The following is a 25249-nucleotide window of genomic DNA, read 5'->3' as shown; positions in this document are numbered from 1 at the left end:
AATTCTTGGACTATTTACCCTAAAATCCTTATAAATATAGTGGTTTAATTGTGCAGACTTTTTTTTGGCTTTTTTTAAAATTATTTTTTAGAAAAATCTCCCTATATTGTACCTCTAAATTTTTAACAATAACATTATAGATTTGTAAGTCTTAATGTATTAATTATCTCAATTGAGAATAAGTTAACCTAGAGATTTTGTGAAATTAAAACCTGCAGTATAGCAAATCATATTTTCAATATTTTCCTACTGAGAACATTTGCACAGACTTAATTCTTAAATATTTTCACTAGGAACATATGTGCATTAAAACATTTAACTTTATTTTCCTTTCTGTCCATATGCAAAAATTAGAAACCAGTTTTTTAATCTGGCTTTTATTTTTCAACTTTTATAAAAGAAAGTAGCACTAAAACGGCTGCAGGCCTACTCTGCCCAACTACAGTTGCTCAGTCATTATTTTAAAGTTGAGCAGAAGATTTGCTATCTTCTTAAAAAAAGCAAGAAAAAGGAAGAAAGGAAAGTGATCCTTGCCTGTGTGTCTGAGAAAGATACATGGGAGGGAGGGAAAAGGTAAGAAGAAGTGAAAGAAGGAAATAAGGAGTGAAAGAAGGAAAGAAAGAAAAAGGTGAAACTGCAGAAGAGAGAGAACATCTAAATAAACATCTTCAGACCCAATTATGTACTTCAGCTGCTGCTGTCTGACTGTGGGCTCACATGGTGAAGAGAGAAGGTGGAGGGAGAGAGAAAGGTAACCATTAGAGAAATGTGTGCAAAAAAGTAACACCATTTTTTGCTGACTATAACGATTAATTTGATGTGATGAGGGTGAGACAAGGATGAGACAAGGTTTCAGGAGTCTGTTGCAACATGCCAGATAAATGACAAGCCCTTGAATATGCAAGAGGCAAGAATCAAATGGACCCCTACTAACGGAAATCCTTGACTATCATTAAAAGAATGGAATAGAAGCAGTCTTCCCACTAGTAAGGGAGAGCATACAAAGGAGAAATTTGAAGGAGTGTCTGCTCCCCAACAGAAGTGACCTTGCTCCTTTTTAATGGGAATTGCAAGCACTATCCACTGAGGTTGGCAACTTTTCAGTATATTGCAACCTGCAAAGCTAACAAGGGCAAGAGATTCACTTAAAAAGTTCTGTCTGGACTCAAAACCTCGTGTGCACCAGTACCCAGGAGAAAAGAGCAGCGTCTCCACAAGAGACTGAGCCAGACTTGCCTGTGAATGCCCAGGAGTCTCTGGTGGAGGTGTCAGTCAACAGAGGCAAGACAAGGTTAACCCAAGAATCTTTGATTATTCTTAATAATGTTTGAAAGTGTGATAAGATATGAAATAGCATCTCTCAAAACTTTCAGTAATCAAATAAAAACTTGATGACCAATAATTAAGTAAAAACTAATTTTAAATTTCTAAATATAAGAATTAAAATAAAATATAAAATAAATTTTGAAAATTTCTCATTGAGAATATAGGTATACCTCAGAGATATTGTGGGTTTGGTTGCAGCGCACTGAAATAAAACAAATATCCCAACAAAACCAGTCACATGAATTGTTTCATTTCCCAGTGGATAAACATTCATGTTTATACTATATTATGGCCTGGATGAAGCAGAAGCTGGAATCAAGATTGCCGGGAGAAATATCAATAACCTCAGATATGCAGATGACACCACCTTTATGGCAGAACGTGAAGAACTAAAAAGCTTCTTGATGAAAGTGAAAGAGGAGAGTGAAAAAGTCGGCTTAAAACTCAATATTCAGAAAACTAAGATCATGGCATCTGGTCCCATTACTTCATGGCAAAAAGATGGAGAAACAGTAGAAACAGTGACAGACTTTATCTTTTGGGGGCTCCATCATCACTTCAGATGGTGACTGTCGCTATGAAATTAAAAGATACTTGCTCCTTGGAAGAAAAATTATGACCAAACAAGACAGCATATTAAAAAGCAGAGACATTACTTTGTCAACAGAGGTCTGTCTAGTCAAGGCTATGGCTTTTCCAGTGGTCACGTATGGATGTGAGAGTTGGACTCTAAAGAAAGTTGAGCACCAAAGAATTGATGCTTTTGAACTGTGGTTTGGAGAAGATTCTTGAGAGTCCCTTGGGCAGCTAGGAGATCTGTCAGGAAGCATTTAACAAAAGGCTTCCTGTGTGCTGTTTTGGATCTGTCAGGAACCCTCTGGCCCTTAATGATTTCTGAATATTCAGGAATTAAGAGAGGAGGCACGCCTTTCCCGGGCTGAGTAATCCAGGCATTTCTCATTACAGTGATAAGTACCTTCCTTCCTTCTTATGAAAAGGTGATTGTTTGCAACTCTCTCTTTGATAGGGATCATCTTATGTTTATGTAACTCTGGAATTTTAATCTTTATCTTTGCTGAGAATAACCACCTTGTAAGACAGTATATATGCCCACACTATGTTGATTAAAATACCTTTGCTACTCTCTCTCTCTCTCTCTCTCTCTGTCTCTCTCTCTCTGTCTCTCTCTCTCTCTCTGTCTCTCTCTATTTCCTGCTAATTCCTTGGAGCGCGGAGGCCCGCTGAGCTCACTTTCTTGTCCGGGCTTCTGAGACCCTCTCGAGAAGGCGCCCTGTGCCTTCACCCACTCGAGAGGGCGCCTGGTGCCTCCGTGCAGCAGCGCGAGCCCTAAGAACAGGACCCAATTGGCTTTCCGGGTAAACCAGGGGATAGCAGCCTCTTTCTCTCTCTGACTTTCTTATGGTCGACTCCGGACCACCAGGTTCTGGTCCATTAAAGGACCAACAGAGATCCAACCAGTCTATCCTAAGGGAAATCAGTCCTGAGTGTTCACTGGAAGTACTGATGCTGAAGCTGAAACTCCAATACTTTGGTCACCTGATGCAAGGGCCAACTCATTGGAAAAGACCCTGATGCTGGGAAAGATTGAAGGTGGGAGAAGAAGTGGACGACAGAGGATGAGATGGTTGAATGCCATCAGTGGACATGAGTTTGAGTAAACTCTGGTAGTTGGTGGTGTATAGGGAAGCCTGGCATGCTGCAGTCCATGGGGTCACAAAGATTTGGACATGACTGAGCAACTGAACTGGTCTATTAAAGGTACAGTAGCATTGTCTTAAAAATATGTATAACTCAATTAAAAATTACTTGCTAAAAAGTCATAACTATCACCTGAGCCTTCAATGAGTCAGTCATGACTGTTTGCTGGTAGAAGGTGTTATATCTATGTTTATGGGTGCTGACTGGTTAGAGAGGTGAACTTTGGGGTGGCTGAGGTAATTTCTTAAAACAAAATACCAATACAATTTGTCATGTCAACTGAGTCTTCCTTTCATGGATGATCTTCTGTTACATGCAATGCTTTAATAACATTTTACCTACAATAAAACTTTCAAACTTGGAGCCAATCCTCTCAAAACTTAATTATTAATTAAGTTTACATAATATTTGAAATCCTTTGTTGTCATTTCAACAATTTTCACAGCATCTTCATCAGGAGTTAATTCCACCTAAAAAAATAAATAAATAAAAACATTTTCTCTGCTCTTTCATAGGAAGCCATGCCTCATGCACTCAAGTTTTATCATGGGATTGCAGCAATTCAGTCATGTCTTCAAGATCCACTTCTAAGCCTAGTTGTGATATTTCTGCCTGCCTGTTTGCTAAGTTGCTTCAGTAGTGTCCAATTATTTGCAACATTATTTACAGTACCCCACCTGCTGCTACTAAGTCGCTTCAGTCATATCTGACTCTGTGTGAACCCATAAATGGCAGCCCACCAGGTTCTGCCGTCCCTGGGTTTCTCCAGGCAAGAACACTGGAGTGGGTTGCCATTTCCTTCTCTAATGCATGAAAGTGAAAAGTGAAGTCGCTCAGTCGTGTCCGACTCTTTGCGACCCCATGGACTGCAGCCTACCAGGCTCCTCCGTCCATGGGATTTTCCAGGCAAGAGTACTGCATTGGGTTGCCATTGCCTTCTCCAAAAGTACCCCACCAGTGACACCTATAATTTCCTACACTGAAGTTTTAAACTCTTTAAAGGCATTGATGAGGGTTGGAATCAACTTATTCCAAATTTTTGTTCATGCTACTATTTTGACCTCTTCCAATGAATCAGGAATGTTTTAATGGCATCTAGAACGGTGAAACCTTTTCAGAAGGTTTTTAATTTACTTTCCCCAGAGGAATATATCTCTGTGGCAGTTTTAGCCTTAAGATATCTATTTCTTAAATGATAAAACTCAAAGGTCAAAATTTGTCTTTGCTCTATTCGGCAGAGCAGGTATGAAAACAACATTTACCTTACTGTACATACCCATCAGAGCCCTTGGGTGATCACGTGCATTGTCAATAGGTAATCATGTTTTGAAAGGTATTTCTATTTTTCTTTTTCTTTTTTGGTCTGAGTAGTTGTTCTTACCATTCAGGCAACTCTTTGTGAACCCATGGACTATAGCATGCCATGCTTCTCTGTCCTTCACTATTTTATGGCGTTTCCTCAAACTCAAGTCCATGGAGTCAATGATTCCATCCAACCATCTCATCCTCTGTCACCCTCTTCTCATGTACTCAGTCTTTCTCAGCATCAGGGTCTTTCCCAATAAATCAGCTGTTCACAGCAATACTTGGCCAAAGTAGTGGAGCTTCAGCTTCAGCATCAGTCTTTCCAATGAATATTCAGGGCTGATTCCCTTTAGGATTGACTGGTTTGACTCCTCACTATCCAAGGGACTCTCAAAAAGTCCACGAACCTATGGACACCTTATTTTTAACAAAGGAGGCAAGGATATACAATGGAAAAAAGACAACCTCTTTAACAAGTGGTGCTGGGAAAACTGGTCAACCACTTGGAAAAGAATGAAACTAGAACACTTTCTAACACCATACACAAAAATAAACTCAAAATGGATTAAAGATCTAAATGTAAGACCAGAAACTATAAAACTCCTAGAGGAGAACATAGGCAAAACACTCTCCGACATAAATCATAGCAAGATCCTCTATGACCCACCTCCCAGAATATTGGAAATGAAAGCAAAACTAAACAAATGGGACCTAATGAAACTTAAAAGTTTTTGCACTACAAAGGAAACTACAAGTAAGGTGAAAAGACAGCCCTCAGATTGGGAGAAAATAATAGCAAATGAAGAAACAGACAAAGGATTAATCTCAAAAATATACAAGCAACTCCCGAAACTCAATTCCAGAAAAATGAATGACACAATCAAAAAATGGGCCAAAGAACTAAACAGACATTTCTCCAAAGAAGACATACAGATGGCTAACAAACACATGAAAAGATGCTCAACATCACTCATTATCAGAGAAATGCAAATCAAAACCACAATGAGGTACCATTACACGCCAGTCAGGATGGCTGCTATCCAAAAGTCTACAAGCAATAAATGCTGGAGAGGGTGTGGAGAAAAGGGAAACCTCTTACACTGTTGGTGGGAATGCAAACTAGTACAGCCACTATGGAAAACAGTGTGGAGATTTCTTAAAAAACTGGAAATAGAACTGCCATATGACCCAGGAACACCACTTCTGGGCATACACACCGAGGAAACCAGACCTGAAAGAGACACGTGCACCCCAATGTTCACCACAGCACTGTTTATAATAGCCAGGACATGGAAGCAACCTAGATGCCCATCAGCAGATGAATGGATAAGGAAGCTGTGGTACATATACACCATGGAATATTACTCAGCCGTTAAAAAGAATTCATTTGAATCAGTTCTAATGAGATGGATGAAACTGGAGCCCATTATACAGAGTGAAGTAAGCCAGAAAGATAAAGAACATTACAGCATACTAACACATATATATGGAATTTAGAAAGATGGTAACGATGGCCCTATATGCAAAACAGAAAAAGAGACACAGAAGTACAGAACAGACTTTTGAACTCTGTGGGAGAAGGTGAGGGTGGGATGTTTCGAAAGAACAGCATGTATATTATCTATGGTGAAACAGATCACCAGCCCAGGTGGGATGCATGAGACAAGTGCTTGGGCCTGGTGCACTGGGAAGACCCAGAGGAGTCGGGTGGAGAGGGAGGCGGGAGGGGGGATCGGGATGGGGAATACGTGTAACTCTATGGCTGATTCATATCAATGTATGACAAAATCCACTGAAATATTGTGAAGTAATTAGCCTCCAAATAATGAAAAAAAAATAAAGAAAAGAAAAAATAAAATAACCAAAAAAAAAAAAAAAAAAAAAAAGTCTTCTCCAACATGACAACTTGAAAGCATCAATTCTTCAGCACTCAGCCTTCCTTATGGTCAGACCTCATATCCATACATGACTACTAGAAAAAGCATAGCTTGGAGTATATGGACATTAGACATCAAAGTGGTGTCTCTGTTTTTTGTTTTTGTGGTTTTTTTAATATGCTGTCAAGCTTTGTCGTAACTTTTCTTTCAAGGAGCAAACGTCTTTTAATTTCATGGCTTCAGTCACAATCCACGTGATTTTGGAACCCAAGAAAATAAAATCTTTCACTGTTTCCACTTTTGCCCCATCAATTTGTCATGAAGAGATGGGACCAAATGCCATGTTCTTAGTTTTTTGAATGTTGAGTTTAATACCAACTTTTTCACTCTCCTCTTTCACATTCATCAAGAGGTTCTTCAGTTCCTCTTCACTTCCTGCCATTAGAATGGTATCATCTAAATATATGAGGTTGTTTCTATTTTGCTCATCAATTTTGATTCCAGCTTGTGAGTCATACAGCCTGGCATTTCACATGATATACTCTGTATGAAAGTTAAATAAGCAGGGTGACAATATACAACCTTGACATAGTCCTTTCCCAATTTTGAACCAGTCTGTCATTCCAACCCTGATTCTAACTGTTGCTTCTTGACCTGCATATAGATTTTTTTCAGGAGAGGTAAGGTATGGCTGGTATTCCCATCTCTTTAAGAATTTTCCACAGCTTGTTGTGACCCATACAAAGGCTTTAGTGTAGTCAATGAAGCAGAGAAGACATTTTTATGGAATTCCTTACTTTTTTTTAGTGACCCAACAAATATTGACAATTTGATCTCAGGTTCCTCTGACTTTTCTAAATCCAGCTTGTACATCTGGAAGTTCTTGGTTCATTTATCAGTGAAGCCTAGCTTGAACGAGTGTGAACATTACCTTGGTGGCATGTTAAATAAGCCACATTATATGGTAGTTTGAACATTTTTGGCATTGCCTTTCTTTGGGATTGGAATGATAAGTGATCTTTTCCAATCCTGTGACCATTGCTGAGTTTTCCAAATTTGTTAATATGTGGAGTGCAGCATTTAACAATATCATCTCTTAGGATTTGAAATAGCTCAGCTGGAATTACATCACCTCCACCAGCTTTGTTCATAGTAATGCTTCCTAAGGTACACTTGACTTCACACTCCAGGATGTCTGATCTAGGTGAGCGATCACTGAGCAGTAGGTCTCCACAATGGGTTTAAGATATCCAGTGAAGCATGTTATACACATTAGTCATGTCATCTGGGTTTTGTTGTTCCATCTATAGAAGAGGCAGCATTGATTTATCATAATTCTTAAGGGCCCTAGGACTGCAGAATGGTGAAGGAGCATTGGGACCTCCCAAGTGGCACAGTGGTAAAGAATCTTCTTGCAGTGCAGGAGAGACAGACACAAGGGTTTGATCCCTGGGTTGGGAAGATCCCCTGGAGGAGGACATAGCAAACTGCTCTAGTATTTTTGCCTGGAAAATTCCACGGACAGGAGACAGATGGGCTACAGTTAATGGGGACATAAAAAGTCAGACACAGCTGAATGACTTAACACAAAGGAGCATTGACTTCAACTTAAAGCTGTTGTTGTTTCATCGTTCAGCCATGTCTGACTCTTTGTGACCCCTCTTTGGACTGCAGGCCACCAGGCTTCCCTGTCCTCCACTTAAATTTACCAGCTGGATTTTCCCCTAATAAGACTACCCTTTGAGATTTTAAAGAAGGGCACTGAATTTTTCTCTCTGGCTATACAAGACCTAATGGTTATCTTCTTTTAAAATAAGACTGTTCTGTTGACATTAAAAATCTGTTGTTTAGTTCTGCCATCTTCATTAATTATCTAAATTAGACCTTCTGAATAACCTGCTGCAGCTTCTACAACAGTACTTGCTGTTTCACTTTTCCACTATGGAGATGGCTTCTTTCCTGAGACTTTGTGAAGCTTATGAACCATACTCTTGTAGCTTCAAACGCTTTCTCTGCAGCTTCCTTGTCTTGGTTTTCATAGAATTAATGGTGTTATAGCCTTGCTCTGGATGAGGTTTTGGCCTAAAGAAATGTTGTGTCTGGAGTGAACTTATATCCAGACCACTAAAACCGTCTTCATAGCATCAGTAAACCTGTTTCACTTTCTATCATTCGCTTTTTATCAATCTTGTTAATGTTCACTGAACTAGCGCTTTTAATTTTCTTCAAAATCTTTACCTTTCTATTCACAACTTGGCTAACTGGCTCAAGAGGACTAGTTTTCTGCCTGTTTTGACTTACAAAATGCTTTGCTTACTAAATATAATAATTTCTAATTTTTGATTTAAAGTGAGAAACAGGCTTCTTGCTTTCACTTGAAGACTCATGAGTCCATTGTAGGGTTATCATTTGGCTTAATTTCAATTTTGTTATGCCTCAGGGAGTAGGAAGCCTGAGGAGAGGGTGAAAAATGGAGTAATGGTAAGCTGAGTGAATAGTCAGAACACAAACAACATTCATCAATTGTTTGCCATCTCATAAGGGTGCAGTTTGTAGTATCCCAAAACAATTACAATATTAATATCAAAAGTCATCGTTCACAGATGACCATAGCAAATGCAATAATAGTAGTGAGCGAATCACAAAATGCGACACAGAAACAAGGAGGGATTCAGCAATTGCTATTGGAAAATTGATGCCAATAGACTTACTTGATAAGGGGTTGCTACAAACTTTCAACTTATAAAAAATGTAGTATTTGCAAAGCACAATAAAACCAAGTGCAATCAAACAAGTTACGCTTGTGTATTGCAAACTTTATGGCTGTTCATTGTATAAAATCCATGATACAGCTAAAATATACAAAAGTGGATGTTATAAATAGGATTGAAAATGAAAGTACAGTTTCTTTATCGAGTCAATGGACCTTGCATTTAGAGAATGAATAGATTAAATATTAATTAAAACTAAAAAAAAAACTAAATCCATAAGACCTCAAAGCAGATATATAGATTCTAAATATATTCACCCCAATAATACCAATATAACCTCAAGTCATAATAATGAAGGAAAAAAAAGGAAGCATTAGAAAAATATATTGTGACAAATGAATGATGACATCATAAAAAATACATATGATTTTGCAATAAATATAAAGATATACTTATGAATATAAATGTTTCGTTGTTTAGATCACAAGCAAAAAGGCCCTTTAAATTAACAGGAAATAAAATCTGAGGCTATCATATTAAGAGTTGAAGACAAAGCAAAGGCATTGAACAAGATAAAGAATGTGACCTTAATTATTAAGTTGCGATGAAATTTTAACTGAAAATATATACTTTATAGAATAACAAAATACTGAAGGAGAAAAACAAAGATGGAGGTCTAGAAATACTAACTTTAACACTTACTTGAACCTACAATAATCAAGACAGTGTAGTGTTGGCAAAATAATTGACAAATAGACCAATGGGAAAAAATAGAAAGCCCAGAAATAGGCCTCCACAAATATTGTCAAGGGACCTTTGACAAAGTAGCAAAGACAATAAAATGAAGCAAAGGTAGTCTTTTCAACAAATTTTACTGGAACAACAGGACATCCACATGAAAAAAATAAATAAACCTCTACTCACATGTCTACTTTCATAAAATTAACTCAAAATGAATCATAAACATAAATGTGAAATGCAAAGTTATGAAACTCCTGGAAGCTAACAAAAGAGAAAACTTAGATAACCTTGGGAACGATGGTACCTTTATATACAACACCAAAGTCACAATCCACAAAAGGAATAACTGATAAACTGAACTATATTAAAATTAAATTTCTGCTCTGTGAAAGGCAATATCAGAATGAGAAGGCAAGACAAAGATTTGTAGAATATATTTGTAAAAGTCAATCTGATAAAAAAAAACCATTATCCAAAACCATCAAAGAACTTTAAAACAATAAGAAAAAGATAAATAGCCCCATTACAAAATGGGTCAAATATTTAAACAGATACCTCACCAAAGAAGATATATACAGATTGGCAAATAGCATGTGAAAAGTTGCTTCATATCAGTTGTCATCAGAGAAATGCAAATAAAAACAAAAATGAGATACCATTATATAGCTATTGGAGTGGCCAAAATCCAAAACAGTAACAATGAATGCTGGTGAGAACATGTGTCAATAGAAAGTTTCATGCATTGCTGACAGGAATGTAAATTGGAGTACCCACTCTGGAAGACAGTTTTGTGGTCTCTTAAAAAATTAAACACGCTCCTACCACACAACGGGCTTTGCTGATGGCTCAGATGGTGAAGCATCTGCCTGTAATGTGGGAGACCTAGGTTTGATCCCTGGATTGGGAAGATCTCCTGGAGAAGGAAATGGCAATCCACTCTAGTATTCTTGCCTGGAGAATTCCATGGACAGTGAAGCCTGATGGGCTACAGTCCATGGAGTCACAAAGAGTTGGAAACGACTGAGAAAGGAACACTTTCACTTTTACCAAGAATCCAGAAATTTCACTCCCTGGTAATTACTCAAAGGAGTTGAAAACTTATGTCCACATGAAAATCTGAACACAGATATTCTAGAAGCTTCATTCATAATTGCAAAGCCTGAAAGCAACCAGGACATTCTTTAGTAGGCAAGGAATTAAAGGATATAATTTCTAACATGGATTAAAGCACATGGAATTGCTTTAGCAAAAATCAGATTGCTAGAGGAACTATTCACCTTCATGAGTCTCTTCTTGTCTGCATACCATCACTGCAATCATGTAGAAGATTTATGAAATGGGCAATTCATTTGTAGTAAATGGCTCTCATTCTTTGCATGGTAGTTTCCATAATATTCTGAAGGAATACTATGACCCTCATTGGGCAACAGAAGTAAAATATAAAGAGAAGCTAACTAAAATTAAGTCACCCTAGTCTTCTTCATTCTAATGAGAGAAGAATCGTACTGTGGGGGACAAAAAAAAAAAAAAGGATATAAAAGTAGTATACCGTCTGACTACAAAAAGAATCAGAATTATACACTACCTATCGCTAAATAAATACCCAAAGAGAAACTAATGGACTGAAGTCTTCACTAAATAAGAATGAAAATACACTATGAATAATTAGCTTAAGAAGCAAGAAAAACTGCAAAAATATAAGAAAAAAAATCACAGGGATACAGAGGGGAAATTTTCACATAAAAAAACACAAATTAACAAACTGAATTACTTAAAACTCAGAGAAATTTTCTTTATGGAAAAATTTAAAAATATGAATTTCAAGCTATTCTTAGTTACAGAAGAAAAGGATTTTAATTACACATATGAATATTCAAACAAATATATATCTCACAAATTGGACTTAATAGATTCAATTTATATTTCTGAATAACAAAGCTGAATCAAGATCACAGAACAACTATACTACAGCTGAAGACTAATTAATATGTTATATTAGTAACAAAAAACCAAAACCAAGAAGTTTCATAGTATCTCCCTAAGGTATTCCTATGAAGTCACTAAAAAGAAAAGAAAAAAAAAAAAAAAGAGGTTAAGGATAAACTAGTTTAAATTTATAGAACTTAAATATTAAAAATTATATAGAAAACACTGCATTAGACATAAGATTGAAGATGCCCCAAATCACTCAAAATCAGACAAACATAAATCAAAACCACAATGAGAAATCACCTTACTCCTGTTAGAATGCTGATGACTTGAACCCAAATGAATACTAAGAGCCTGTATTTTTACAATGAGTAAACATTTAAATAAAAGAGTACAAGTTATATATATACTATATATTCTTGAAGAGAGGTGGGCTGCACTTTGTATTGAAAAAAGTCTGTCAAGATGGTGATACAAGTCATCCCTAACAGTCCCCCTCATAAGAAGACCAACTAGCATCTATCCACAGACAAGATGCCATTGTGAAAATCCTAGAATCTGGTGGAATGGGCTCAAGCACTCTCATGGACCACAGTGGTCCAGAAGGACCATGTTAGAAGGGAAAGAGAAGTTGCTCTGACGGCATCACCCATCCTCTAGGAGGCCCAGTGCTGCACCAAGGGGCTTCCTTTGACCTAAGGTTTCTCCAGTGGGAAAAAGGAACCCAAAGGTGAGCTTCCAGAATGCCCAGTATTGTCAGATATGTTCCAAATTCCACTCAGGTCTTGCCTCTTGGATATTACCGGGGGGAACTGGAGGGCTTGACACCAGGGAATCAGGTAGAGACCAAGAAAGCAAGTGACAACGATTTTATGATCATGACACCAACCAACAAAAGCAAAAATAAAATAAGCGGGCTTTATCAAACTTAAATGCTTCTGCACAGTAAAAGAAATATCAACAATGAAAAGACAACATAGAGACTAGGAGAAAATATTTGCCAACCGTGTATCTATAAGGGGTTAATATTCAAAATATATAAGAAACTCCCACTTCCCTGGTGGCTCAATTGGTAAAGAATCTGCCTGCAATGAGGGAGACCTGAGTTCAATCTGTTGGTTGGGAAGATACCCTGGAAAAGGGCATGGCAACCCACTCCAATATTCTTGCCTGGAGAATCCCATGGACAGAGGAGCCTGGCGGGCTACAGTCCATGGGGTCACAAAGAACTGGAAACAACTGAAGTGACTTAGCACACGGCACAGCACATACAAGTCAGCAGCAAATAAATAAACTGACTAAAAAATAAGCACAGTATCTAAATAGACATTATTCTAAAGTAGGTATTCAAGTAGGCAATAAGTCCATGAAAAATTGGTCAACATCACTAATCATCAAGGAAATGCAAATCAAAACCATGTTGATAAATCTCCTCATACCTGTAAGTTCTGGAGAGAATGTGAAGAAAAGGAAACAGGAAATTCTTCTGCACTGTTGGTATAAAGTAAATTGATACAGCAACTATGAAAATAAATATGCAGTTCTCAAAAACAAAACAAAACAAAAACTAGACCTAACATATGACCCAGCAATTATACTTCTAGATACATATCTGAAGGAAATTAAATTTTGATCTCAAAAAGATATCTGAATTTCCAAGTCAACTGTAGCATTATTTGCCATAGCCAAGACATGGAAGCAACCATGTGTTCATAAGTGTATTTATGGATAAATAAATTGTAAGATATACATGTAACAGAATATTATTTAGTCATAGAAAAGAAGGAAATCTGCCATTTGCAGAAAACATGCATTAATCTTGAGGGCATGACATTAAATAAATCAGAGAAAGACAAATTTTGTATGATCTCACTTGTATGTATTATCTAAAATTAAAAAAAAAAAAACAAAAAACACCTAATTGAAACAGAGAACAGATTTGTTGTTGCCAGAGGTAGACAATGGGGACTTGAGGGAAATGGGTGAATGTGTAAGAAGGTAGAAACCTGCCAGTTACAAGGTAAGTGATTTGTGGGGATGTAATGGACATCAAGATGACTACAGTTTATAATGCTGCATTACATATGTCAAACTTACTAACAGAAGAGAGAATTTAAAGTTCTCAACACATGCATACAAAAAAATGTAATTATATGAGGTCATTGGATGTGTTAACTACATTAAATTGGTAATTTGCAATGTAAACATATATCAAGTCATTATATTGTGCATCTTAAACCTACATAATGTTATGTGTTAATTGTATCTTACTAAAGCTGGAAAAAATAAAACCTAAAAAATCCTAGGAAAAACATTGAAAACATTTAAACTCTAATATTATAGACTACATAAAATAATATATAAAACATTTGATCATATCAACATATGTTTAAATATGCTAATACTAGGACACCAAATTCATTTTATTAATCCTGAGTAATATTTATTTCTTTGATTGATATAACATTTCATAGCAAAGATTTCTATAGATCTCTGATATGATTTAGCTGTGAAGATAATATTAAAAAATAATTTGTCAGTATTTCTAAAATATATTTTCTACATTAATTTTTAAAGAAAATTTAAAGTGTTATGAAATACTTTTATGAAGAATATGTGAAGAAAAGGTAAGTTATAATGCAACATATAAGATACTATTCCCCCTTGAGGTATCAAATTTCATATCAAAGTAAATCTATGTTTTTGAATGCTCTAAGATTATGAAATGTTTCACACTAATCAAAAGCAAAAAAAAATTAAAGATAGGGTCATATACTAGGTAATTTTTAGTGAACAACAGTTAAAGAATATTTTCTACTTGAAATAAGCAAAATAAAACTTGAAATATATATAACGTATTGAATATATGCTTTTAAACCAAAAACAAAGTTTAACACAAATGTTCTGTAAAAAGAGAATGAGCTGGTCATTTATTTACTAAATATCCTGGAAAGGTCTAAGCCCTGTCCAAGAAGCTTTGTCTTTCCAAAAGTAAATAAAGTGATAAAATGATTACTTTTTTCAGATTACTAGCTATCTGTCAGTAATCCTTTAAGTCTAGACAATAGTGTTCAATTCTTTTTTTATTCATACATGGGTAATTGTAGAAAATATATATGTGCTTTGGAAACCCTTTCCTGGACTTTCTAGCATTAAACAGGCTTATATCATTGAGTGGATAAAAGAACTGTACAAAAAATATCTCCATGACCCAGATAACCACAATGGTGTGATCACTCACCTAGAGCCAGACATCCTTAGAGTGTGAAGTCAAGGTACTCTAGGAAGCATCACTATGAACAAAGCTAGTGGAGGTGATGGAATTCCAGCTGTGCTATTTCAAATCCGAAAAGATGATGCTTTGAAAGTGCTACACTCAATATGCCAGCAAATTTGGAAAAATCAGCAGTGGCCACGAGACTGGAAAAGATCAGTTTGCATTTCAGTCCCAAAGAAGGGCAATGCCAAAGAATGTTCAAACTACTGCCCAATTACACTCATCTCACATGCCTGCGAAGTAATCCTCAAAATTCTCCAAGCTAGGCTTCAACAGTAGTGAATCAATAACTCCCAGATGTTCAAGTTGAATTTAGAAAAGGCAGAGGAACCAAAGATCAAATTGTCAACATCCACTGGATGTTGCTATTAGAAATAGCAAGAGTTCCAGAAAAACAGCTACTTCTGTTTCATTGACTTTGCTAAAGTGTTTGGCTGTGGATCACAACAAACTGTGGAAAATACTTAAAGAGATGAGAATACCAGACCACCTTACCTGTCTCCAACAAAACCAGTAAGCAGGTCAAGAAACAACAGTTAGAACTGGACATGGAACAATAGACTGATTCCAAATCACTCCTTGGTAAAGGAGTACATCAGGACAGTATATTGTCACCCTGCTTATTTAACTTATATGCAGAGTACATCATGTGAAATGTCTGAGTGGATGAAGCACAAGCTGGAATCAAGATTGCTGGTAGAAACATCAATAACCTCAGATATGCAGATGGCACCACCCTTACGGCAGAAAATGAAGAGGATCTAAAGAGCCTCTTCATGAGTGTAAAAGAGGATAGTTAAAAAGCTGGCTTAAAACTCAACATTCAAAAAATGAAAATCATGGCATCTGGTCCCATCACTTCATGGCAAATAGATGGGGAAACAATGGAAACAGTGACAGACTTTATTCTCTTGGGCTCCAAGATATTGCAGATGGTGACTGCAGCCACGAAATTAAAAGATGCTTGCTCCTTAGAAGAAAAGCAAACCTACACAGTCTATTAAAAAGCAGTGAATTGACTTTGCCAACAAAGTCTGTCTAGTCAAAGCTGTGGTTTTTCCAGTAGTCATACACGGATGTGAGAGCTGGACCATACAGAAGGCTGAGTGCCAAAGAATTGATCCTTTCGAACTGTGGTGTTGAAGAAGTCCCTTGGACTGCAAGGCGATCCAATCAGTCAATACTAAAGGAAATCAGTCTTGAATATTCACTGGCAGGACTAATGTTAAAATTGAAGTTCCAATACTTTGGCCACCTGATTTGAAGAGCTGATTCATTAGAAAAGACCCTGGTACTGGGAAAGATGGAAAGCATTAGGAGAAGGGTCGAGAGAGGATGAGATGGTTGGATGGCATCACCGACTCAACAGAGATGAGTTTGAGCACACTCCAGGAGATGGTGAAGGACAGGAAAGTCTTGCAGGCTGCAGTGCATGAGGTCACACAGAGTCGGACAGCCTGAGTGACTGAACAATGACAGCAACATATATTTTACAAATAATATAATTATTTTGAAGGGATACATTGGACTATAGCAAAATCCAGCTGTTTTAAATATATGAAATGTAGAATTGAGTTTTAAGAAAACCATACCAAATTCCATGCTTCTTATACCTATATATACTTTGAGAAATTTTTAGAAGAGAGCATTTGAGTGAATTATAAGTAGTCATAAGAGTTTGGTATTTGAAAAGCATTCATTAATTTACAAATTTTTATCATGAATTTCTAGCTTATGGAATAAAACATTTATATTTGGACAAAATTACTGCATATTATTATAGACAATGAAATATAATGTATCCTGTCACATCAAAACTTACATGCCAACATTTTAATATTTTAACCTACAAAAGCATCAGTTCCATACATTACAACTAACATATCAGTGAAGCAGAAAAGAAGTAGTTCTGTTCAATATCGTACTTTAGAACACCGCTCTCCATGTATGCTGAAAAATAAAGTACTCATAGAAATTTATAAGAATTTGTAATTGTGTTTGCATGCAACTCTTTCTACTAAATGGAAAAACCTATCAGTGGTTATTTAATATCAAAAATGATATGGAACTCCAAGTACTGAGAATAAAGATCTTTAATTTTATATAAAATTGGTAAAATTTTCATATTCACAAAGTCAATTAGTTGGACTGTTTAAAAAGGCTATCACTGGAAGTTGTGATGTGGGCTCTCCATCTATTGGCTAGTTTAGCTGACATTAGTTATCAACCAGATATCAGTGCAATTCAGTAATTGGAAAGAACCCTAACATCTAACTTTCTACCTTAATTTCTTAGTGAATAATGCCAGTAAAAAAGAAATGGGAGAAAAGAACATCAAGACATTTAGGCTGAAAGATTCTGAGCTCAGTTTTGGACATGATGAATTGAAGATAACTTGTAATGTGACTAAATGTTCCTGACTATGAGGAAGGTATAAGTACATGAAATTTGAGAAGAAAAAATAACCAGGAGTAATAATTTTTGAAATTATCAGCATATAATTATACAGAAACCATAAGAAATTCCCATTAAATATATAAAAACTCAACTGCTTCTAGTCAAGCAGGTATAAAGGGTTTCTCTTTACAATACTCACATTTCAAAAAGTAAAATAAAATACTATGTAAACATCTTCTATAGAGAAAGGGTGATCAACACAATGATACCAAACAGACACTCCTTGTCTTTTAAAAGAAGGAATGACAATCCAATACCACTTAACCAATAAGTCAGAGAAAAAAAAATGTAAAATGTAAAAACATTCTATCCCTTCATTATTTTATAATTTACAGATCATTCAATTTAACTACGAGTATACAATTCTAGCCTAGAGAATCCTGTGGATGGAGGAGCCTGGTGGGCTGCTGTCCATGGGGTCACAAAGAGTTGGACACAACTGAAGTGACTTAGCATGCATGCATGCATTGGAGAAGGAAATGGCAACCCACTCCAGCATTCTTGCCTGGAGAATCCCAGGGACGGGGGAGCCTGGTGGGCTGCCGTCTATGGGGTCACACAGAGTCGGACACGACTGAAGCAACTTAGCAGCAGCAGCAGTATACAATTTAGTTTTTAAAGTAAATTTATAGATGTGTGCAAATCAAATCCAGCTTAAGAACATTTTTATTTTTCCTAAAATATCTTTTAAATTCATTTTTAATCAATCCCCAAATACACCCTTCTAGTCCTAGGCAAACAATGATCCAATTACTATCTCTTGAAGTATCTTTTCTAGACACTTCAACAAGATAAGCTCATAGAATACTTAATATTTTTCAGCTAGCTTTCACACCTAGAAGGTGTAAGTGATTTTTTTTTTTAAATTTTATTTTGAGGTTTACCATGAGAAGGAGTGTATTAGGAGTTTGTTTCTCTATATTTTAAATGGTATTCCATTGTATGAATTCCATTGTATGAATCAAGATTACTTTGAATAATCAAAGGTTCATTTTCCTATTGTGTTCCTTTTATTTAAGTTAAAATATTGGGCCGACAAAAATTTTGTTCATGTTTTTCCACAAGAAGTTAAGGAACTTTTTGGACAACACAATATTTCTGATAAATTCTGTGCTATATTTTTGAACCCCAAAAGTGGAAAAGTGCCTAAAATACAGGACGATGCAGTAATAAGTCTGGAAATTTTGTGCTGTACTGAAAAAAAAAATCTACTGATATGTTTTGAATATTAGTATTAATACAAAATGGTAAATGAAATAGATTTAAGTAATCAATACTACTTTTTAATGTCTGGTCAAAGATAGTTTACTGTAGTTACAGAATTAGTCTAAGATAAAAAAATTTTTAATATGATTTATCATATATTCTGTTCATAGCAGAAGTACTATAAAATTAAAACCATTTAAATATGCATTGGTTCTATGTATTAGCATTTTCTCTGGAAATAAATTTTATTTTCCAGATTCTAAAGTATATTTATTTGCAACAGAAGTTCTTTTCCAGGAATTTATGCTACTTAACTAAAAATATTATAAAAGACTGCCATCATTTAATTTAAAATAAATTGGATTAAATGAATCATGATAGATAATAATGTACTGTTTTAGTATATCTGTTTATAATAGAATTATATGACGACTTTAACTATTGTAGCCTTGCCAGAAAAAAAAAAAAAAAAAGATTCTATGTCTAAGGAATATATTCAGTTTATATAGCAGAGGAATAGAGGCAGATCAGTAAATAGTAGATAATACTGTCTTTGAAAAACAAATTATCAAGTGATCAATTGTCTGCTGTACACTGGTAGATGAGCAGAGGAGAATGACTCCCTCCACCCAAAAAAAGCCAGGTTAATGGTATTCTTCCCTCAAGTGTTGATTAGGCAATTTTATTTTACTTTTTCTTTTCAAAAGTTCATATATACCATTTTGAAGTTATACAAAATTTAAATGAATATTTTAATTGAGGACCAAAATAAGGATATTATTAAGAATAATGTAAAGTCAGAGTTAAAATGAACAGCTACATTATTAGCATCACCTATTTCTACTTTCTTCTAGAATGTACTTTATTAGTTCCCACAGCTGTAGATATGCTACTTTATATCTCTCTCGATTGCATTTTTCCCCTCCACTACAAAAACCTCATAGCCAACATAAAGAAAATCTACATATGTAAAACAAGCTAAACACTGTCCACAAAATTTTCAGAATGCTTTGCTGTGTTTAGCAGATGTACTTTACAGAGATTTGATGTAACACTGACAGAAGAAGTTCTTATTCCAATACTTATACTAGTATAATTTTTTATAAATAATGTTTTGCCTGCTGTGCCTCAAAATTTTCATTTGACACTGCTTCCTTCTGGAATATTCACAATGTGATTGAGAAATTGGCATGTTTTCAGTTCCTCAGTATACAGTTGCATGTTTGATTTGCAACTGTCCATTTTTTTCTTTATTTTAATTTTAAATGTCTCCCATTTAGAAATAAGCTAACTGTAAAATGGACTAGTGTTTACATATCATTACCAGTATGCCAGTTCTCAATTCCCCTAATTTTATTCCTCTCAGGGTTAAATGCTTGCGGTCCTGACCACAATTCTATGAAATTAAAAATCAATTACAGGAAAAAAGACTGTAAAAAACACAAACACATGGAGACTAAATAACATGTTACTAGACAACCAATGGATCACTGAAGAAATCAAAGAGAAAAGCAAAAAATACACAGAGACAAATGGCAGTGAAATTACAATGACCCAAAACCTATGGGATGTAGCAAAAGCAGTTCAAACTTCACATCTTGAGCAAATAGAGAAAGAACAACAAGCAACGTTAATAGAAGGAAAGAAAGCATAAACATCAGAGCAGAAATGAATGAAACAGAGACTAGAAAACAGCAGCAAAATCAATGAAACTAAAAGCTGGCTCTCTGAGAAGATAAAATTGATAAACCTTTAGCCAGACTTATGAAGAAAGAAAGGGAGAAGACTCAAGGAAATTAGAAATGGAAAAGGAGAACTTAAACAGACACCACAGAAACACAAAGGATCATAAGAGACTACCATAAGCGACTATATGCCAATAAAATAGACAAAACTAGAAGAAATTGGCAAATTCTTTAAAAAGTACAACCTTCCAAGACTGAAGCAGGAAGAAATAGAAAATATGAACAGGCCAATCACAAGCACTGAAATTTGAAACTGTGATTTAAAAACTCCCAGCAAACAAACTCCAGGACTGGATGGTTTCATATGTAAATTAGATCAATCATTCAGAGAAGAGGTAACATCTATCCTTTTGACACTCTTCCAAAACATTACAGAGGAAGGAACACACCCAAGCTTATTCTGAGAGGCCAGCATCAATTTGACACCAGAAAAAAGATACTATCACAAAAACAAACTTACAGGCCAATGTCACTGATGGACAGAGACACAAAAATACTCAACAAAATACCAGTTATAAAACACTCCTCATTCAAGCAATATGTTACAGACATTCTTATTGGAGAATTGTAAAAAAATAAAACATCGCAAACACTTCTAAATCAAAAAATTAGTTACTAAAATACCCATCAAAAGTATATATATTTAAAAAAATAATAACAAATAATACTTTAAAAGATAATTTGAATTGCAGAAAATGTAATGGATATTCAACTTAAATATCTTGTTTTGATATAAAATCACAGAGCAATAAACAACTTGAGCTTAGTTACCTTGCTAATTGCCAGCAGAATTAAGGCTTAAACCTGGTCATTCCAGTTTCCAATTCAGTGTTTTCTAGACAAAATACATTTGAATTTAGATATACTTGTAGATAAAATGATTAAAATGTGAATTTTAATGTATCTTTAAAAATACAGAATATCAGTGATACTATGAAAGTGTTAAGTCACTCAGTCATGTCCTACTCTTTGTGAATTCTCTGTCCATGGAATTCTCCAGGCAAGAATACTGGAGTAGGCAGCCATTCCCTTCTCCAAGGGGTCTTCCAAACCCATGTCTCCTGCATTGCAGGCAATTTTTTTGCCTACTGAGCCACCAGGGAACCCCAATATTTGAAAATGTACTGCAACTTTTTTCTTTAAAAAAACATGGTGTAATGAAAAGTTCTTGTGACATCTCTCTCTCTCTCCACCAGATTTTTATTAGATAGAGCTGAGCACCATGGGAGTGGGGTGGGGGAGAACATTTGCAATGCTGGTATTAAATATTTTCTTTAAAAAAGAATGGAGGAAAAATAAGAAATGGAAAGAAAATTGATTTTTCTCTCAAGATTTCTAAGATCAGAATATTTAAATTTTTGAAATGGATTGATAATCTTTAAAAGAGAAACTCTGATTAGTCTAAATTCTAATGAAACTATATCTAATGTGATTATGCCCACAGTATTTAAAAATAATGGACGTACATTTTTCTTCTGATTAGCTTCTAGTATATATGTTGGCTATGCTAGACTAGATTAAAATGGGTTCTCTTTAGGATAAAATATTTACTTAGGCTTTATTGAAAGAATAATTTAATATTTGGTATGTTTGTGTATGTGCATGAAGCATTCAACATGGTGCTTCTGCTCTATAGTGGGGACTAGTCCAGCTGTTTCTCAACAAAGGATTCATGTTCAATAAGCCCTCATTCATTGCCTGTTTATTTCTACAAATGTTTTCATTTTTCAGAGGTTTAAGAATGCTGAAGTATGAAATCATTGGAATATTTGTTCCAACTGGCTTTAGACAAAATACCATTGTTTTAAGAAATCAGATGGTTCAGCATGTTTTTCATGTCCCTTTCCTAATTCAAGCATATTACATTAGATTATGATATGCATATTAGAGCTATGTCGCTAAAGCACTCAACTTCTCTACTGAAGTACAATTGCAATTATGATTCAACATTTGTCTACAGTATTACCATACACATTATAATGCAGTAAGCTTTCTTATCATTCTATATGTTTTTCCTTCCCATGCACTTAAACAGTGTGTGGCAGCAGCGATGCTCATGATATCTGAAGGATCACACGACAAAACAGCATTCCAAAACCATACTCAACAAAGTGTAGCGAAAGGGAAGAGAGGGAAACCTAAGGAGTAAGTGAAATAGCTTTCTATTGAAGTATGTTAGATTGCAGAGTGGTTCCATGGGAAATAGCAGAAACTCTTTTACTGGAATCATTTTAAATCTTTCTTAGAATATTTAAGCATATATTTCTGGAATAATCTCATATTGGAACAGAGAGAGACAAGATGACCTAGAATTCCTTTCCTTCTCTAGCTTCTAATACCTTATGATTCTGTACATAGCAGAAGTATATTAAAGTCTGAAGTACAGTTTTAGATGGCATTAAATTGTTTGTAGAGTTTTACAGTTGTGTACAGAAATGTCAAGTTGTGGTGTATAGGCAGTAATACTGTAGAAGAGCACCCTGAAATTTACAAATGGATTATGTGAATGTATTACTAATGCAAGTATCTGCTGAACTGAACCTTTCATATTCATGCAACCTAATGTGGTCCTCTAAAAACAAGGTACTGAAATTTGTACTCTGTTTTGTGTTCAGTGTTTTGAACCCATGAAATATGCTGATAAAATTTATATCGAAAAGTCTAGTTTATAAAACAAAAAGAAAATAAACTCCAGTTACTCTTGTTCATACAGGCCTTTGAAAAATTAGAAATGTCTTTGAACATATGAGATGAATTTATAATGAACATATGGGAAATTCTAAACCATTTATACTTTTTAAAAATAGTATAACAATTTTAAATATAGTCAACTCTAAAAATAGTGTGAAATCTTGCATGTCTACTTCAAACTTTCATAAATATGTACTTACTCTGCTATGGAAAATATATTGTACTTACTGGACAAAAATATTCTTTCACCGTGTTCTTAGTTGCTTCATTGTGTAATTACAACTTGAAAAATCTTCAAACAAACAAACAAAAAAAATGCACAGAAGGTGATTTGAGTAAAAAAGCTCACCTAAAATACGGAATGATATTCCTTTTGAGTAGCACATGTTAGGCAGAAGTATTACCTTTTATCTTTTTTTAATCGGAGGATAACTGCTTTATATTTTGTTGGTTTCTAGTGTACAACAATGTGAATCAGCTAGAAGTATACACACATCCCCTTCCTCTTGAGTCTGCCTACCACTTCCCTCAGGTCACCCCTCTAGGTTATCTGTAATAGTACAAATTTGTCAAAATGTTTTTTGTATATATGACTTTTCTTCTTTTATTCAAAAACCTAGCATTAAAATGTGACAAGGTGGGAATGATAGACAAATTATAGATAAAAAGAAAGTTAAGGAACACATAACCAATACTGTTAGTGTGTATATACCAATAGTAATAGATGAGATCCATTTGTATTAAATTTGAATTAACTTAAATACATTTTCAGATAAGCAGAGAAATTTGAACAGAAACCAGATATTGGATATTATTTTGAGAATTGATTATATTTAAAGATCGGTATGTGTTCATATTACATAGTGGGACCTTTATGGAAAAAAAAATGTTTTCCATCAATGGTGGCTAATTACCTTTAAATAATATATAGGTGTACTCTTCAAACATATACACAATACAGTATTTTAAAATAGATATTGCTGAAGTTGTATGATGGGTTCAAAGAAATTCATGATGATATTCTCCCTCTACTTATGTATGCTTAGAAAATTTTGATATTTTTAAAATATCTGATCATCATAATAAATGTTATAAAATGTATAAAAAAAACAATCATAATTACTTGAAGTTTTTCTATTCATTTACACTGTTTATTGCAATTGTTTTTCTGCATTTTTACTATATTGATGATCAAATTAATGTGGCACCAGTACAAACAGATTTTCATTTTTTTGCACTATGATTGATAATATACTATAAAAATATATACTTAATTTTTTCATGGATTTTTTTTCCTTTCTGGAGATTCTATTTCAGAGGCATTTTTACTCAGTTTGCATTCATGTTTGCTTCTTGGGCTTTATCAATAATTATGGATATCAGTTGCTATGCATATTCAATAGCATACATACAAATTTCAGGTTGTATAAATCATTTAACAAGAATTTTATGATTGCTCCTAAGCCCACCTCATCAAACAAATTTTGAGTGCTAGATGTTTAGTCAGTGACACCAGATCAATAATACAAAAGCTCATGTGGAAAGAAGGTTTATAATCTTACACACATACTAAAAAATTTTAGATCTTCAATTTGAAGAGGGTGTCAATATACACATCACCTGCCTGAAACACTAATGTTGCCCATTTCAACTACTCTTCAAGGGGTTCTGAATAGTATTTCTGCTTAAATATCTACCTCTTCCACTTAAAAAAAAAAAAAAAATCCCTGCCAATAAGATTTCCTCAAAAATAAGGCTACAGGCACTTATCAATTGCTTTTCCTTTTGAAGTTAAGGTAGATAGTGCAAAATAAAATAAGCATGCTATAGATTCAGTTTATAGATTCATTAGAAAACTTTTCTAACCAAAATCTGAGAAAGTTACTATTAATCACATTTAAATTCTACATGTATTGAAGGAGGAAAAGCTTCAGTGAACTTTAGTAAGCCAATGACACACTCAATAAGATTTTTCTAACATTTAATAAGGTCTACTATGGGACTCAAATTTCTTAAGGGTTTTTGAAATTGAAATATGAACTAATGGCTGACAAATTAATGGCTGATATACTTAGTATTCTTAATATGTTAAATATTTACCAATAGGTTTATGTACATATATATATATATCTTAATCTCATTAACAATAAAGAAAATAATGCCATTTGCAGCAACATGAATATAATTAGAGATTATCACACTAAGTCAGAAACAAAAAGACAAAGATATATGATATCACTTATATGTGGAATCTAAAATATGGCC

At 34.7% G+C, this 25249-nt stretch overlaps 1 pseudogene; it reads right to left on the bottom strand.

The window, feature by feature from the left end:
- Positions 1-2464: 2464 nt before the first annotated feature.
- Positions 2465-25249, bottom strand: part of LOC136152334 (small ribosomal subunit protein eS6-like) — a 36678-nt pseudogene continuing 13893 nt past the window's right edge.

This window comes from Muntiacus reevesi, chromosome 21, assembly GCF_963930625.1.
Source record: "Muntiacus reevesi chromosome 21, mMunRee1.1, whole genome shotgun sequence".
NCBI lineage: Eukaryota > Metazoa > Chordata > Mammalia > Artiodactyla > Cervidae > Muntiacus > Muntiacus reevesi.
This window is presented reverse-complemented; position numbering and strand designations above follow the sequence as displayed.